A 3082-nucleotide genomic window follows, 5' to 3' on the forward strand; every position below is an offset into this window, starting at 1 on the left:
GACATCTGAAGACTGTCCTGGTGGGACTCATTCTGAAAATGCAGGGGAACGTTGTCAGCAGTAAGACATAATGGTGTAATAGCAACACTGGCTAACTTGTGAAAAGTGTTTGGAGAACCAGACTTACAGGTTTATTGCTAAAAAGACAGGAGATAGAGGACCTTTTTCCTCAGGACAAACAGCGGCTTTTGTCCTTTCGTCCACTAGAGGGCAGAAATGGAACGAAAGTTTTCAACCGGATTTCTATCAGCAGACTACCTTCATTTTAGTGGACTTGACAAGTTTTGCATGAATTTTGTCACAAAGTCTTACTATACACAGTAAGACTCTGCCCTTGTTAGCTTGAAACTCACTATGAAGACCAGATTGGCCTCGAACCAGAAGGCATCCACTTGTCTCTGATTCATGAATGTTGCGATCAAAGACATCACCACAAACTGTTCTGAAGATGTCCATTAAATTTTAGGGCTCAGAAAAACACTGTTCTCACCCTGATGGAGGAGCTACAGAAAGAACTGAAGGAGGTGAAAGGGTTTCCAACCAATGGGTGAACAACAATCAACCAACCAAGGGTTTCCAACCAATGGGTGAACAACAATCAACAACCAAACCCTCCAGAGCTCCCAGGGACTAAAACACCAACCAATGAGCACATATGGAGAGAGCCATGGCTCCAGGTGCATATGTAGCAGAGGATAGAATTGTCATCAGTGGGAGAAGAGAAGCATTTGGTCCAGTGAAGGCACATTTTTCCAGGGTAGGGGAATGCCAAGGCGCTGAGGTGGAGAGGGTGGTTGGGAGAGGGAGCACCTTCATGGAAGCAAGAGGAGGGTGAGGGGGGATGGGAGTGGGAGGAAAGAAGATAACATTTGAAATATAAATACAGAGAATATACAATTTAAAAAAAAAGAAAAACACTGTTCTCAAATATCACATGATCTGTCTACAGCTCTTCCAAACATATCCCGAAGGACTGAAAGGTGGTTCTACAAGGGAGCTCTGCACACCCATGTTTCCCGTGGCTCTTGACCCCCTCCTCTAGTTATAGGATTAAAGGAGGTGCCCGTGGTTGTAACCATGTGTTCACTGCCACTGTCTAATGCCCGCCCCGCTCTGGCTTGTCAAGCTCCGGCCGAAGGAGTAAACGTAGAAGACTTTGAACCATGGCCCGAGTAAAGCAAAGGGCCCACTGGGATGCCGGAGAAAATGAGGGCAGAGCTCTGCTGTAAAGAAACGGTTGCCTGCAGGAAAATGGATGGACCTAGAGATCATCACGTTCAGCACAACAAACCAGACAGAAAGAGCAGATATGTTTTCTCGCAGATGCGGAATTTCTGGTGGTGAGCAGAGGCAGAAAAGTACACAGGGAGATTAGGGAGGGGATTCTAGGACAAGAAGGGCAGGAAGGGGTACGTGTGACCAAAGGAAATTATGTGTGCGGATGAGAATGTCACTCTTTCTCATGTGTAGTTAATATAGACTAATAGGACTCATTTCACTGAAAGAAAAACACAACAAACATTGTGTGACTAATAAATGTCTCTTTTTAGCCTCCCCAGCTCTGGAGACCACCACTGTGCTAAGAGTGTGACTTACCTTGCTTAAGCTGAGTCACAGTGTGGGACGTTGTGATTTTAGTTCACGTGACTTAGGGTTCACTCAAGTTATCGTGAACGGCAGGTTTTCTATCCTGTGTGCAGATGTACGACACTTCCCTCATCCCTTCATCTGTCACTGCACATTTAGGTTCCTTTTGAGACCATTTCTACAGTGAACGTGGGAGTGTGCGTCTTTTCTGAATCCCATTTCTGTTTGTTTAACTCTAAACCTGGAGATGGGACCACAAGCCAAGTAGGCTCTTTGGACTGTGCCACACGGGCTCTCTTGGCATGTTAGCCTTCTGTGTGACTGTGGAAACTGATGCTGGGCCCGGAGATGGCAAAGGGCTCGGTATGCCACTGAATTCTAGGTTCAGAGAGGGAGGGAGGGAGGGAGGGAGGGAGGGAGGGAGAGGGAGAGAGACCCAGTGTCAAAAACTAAGGTGGAGATTTATTGAGATAGATACTTGTCATCAGCATCTGGTTTCTGCATCCCTCTCTCTCTCTCTCTCTCTCTCTCTCTCTCTCTCTCTCACACACACACACACACACACACACACACACACACACGAGCACGAGCACATCCCACAGGTGCTAGTTTATTAGTGTTATCTGTATTTAAAGTCTAATGATATTGAGCATGTGTGTTTAGCCCACTGGTGCTTAGCCTTGTCTCAGTGGCCTTTTACTCTCTCTGTGTTATAGTAAGTTTTCCTTTTACTCTCTCTGTGTTATAGTAAGTTTTCCTTTTACTCTCTCAGTGTTATAGTAAGTTTTCCTTTTACTCTCTCTGTGTTATAGTAAGTTTTCCTTTTACTCTCTCAGTGTTATAGTAAGTTTTCCTTTTACTCTCTCTGTGTCATAGTAAGTTTTCCTTTTACTCTCTCTGTGTCATAGTAAGTTTTCCTTTTACTCTCTCTGTGTCATAGTAAGTTTTCCTTTTACTCTCTCAGTGTCATAGTAAGTTTTCTTTTTACTCTCTCTGTGTTATAGTAAGTTTTCCTCGTGTATTGTTTCTTGGAACGGGATTTCCTGTGTAGCCCTGGCTGTCTCAGTACTTGCTCTATAGACCAGGCTGGCCTCAAAAATCAGAGATCTGCCTGCCTCTGCCTCCCAACTGCTGGAATTAATGGTGTGTGCCAGCACCGTCCAGCAGATTGTAGTAATTTTAAAGACATTGCCGCATACTAGTCAGCATTTGTCATGTATTTTGAGAGTCTTTTTTTTTTGTACTTTGAATTTGTGAAGTTTTGTTTTTTGTGTTTTTTGTTTTTTTTTTCAACTTTCAAAAGAACTTCTGTGACCAAATTGTTGTCTCTACTGCAGAGCAAGGCAGTGGAGGAAAGGTTGACTTTTAAAATTGCTACTTTTAAAAATTTTCAAAAAAGAAATTAAATTCAATTTTATCTCTTTTATTTCATGTGTGGTGTTTTTGCCTGCATGTCTGTATGCATACTGCATGTATGCCTGGTGCTTGCAGAGGC

The sequence above is a fragment of the Micromys minutus genome, assembly GCF_963924665.1.
Source record: "Micromys minutus genome assembly, chromosome: 8".
Lineage (NCBI taxonomy): Eukaryota > Metazoa > Chordata > Mammalia > Rodentia > Muridae > Micromys > Micromys minutus.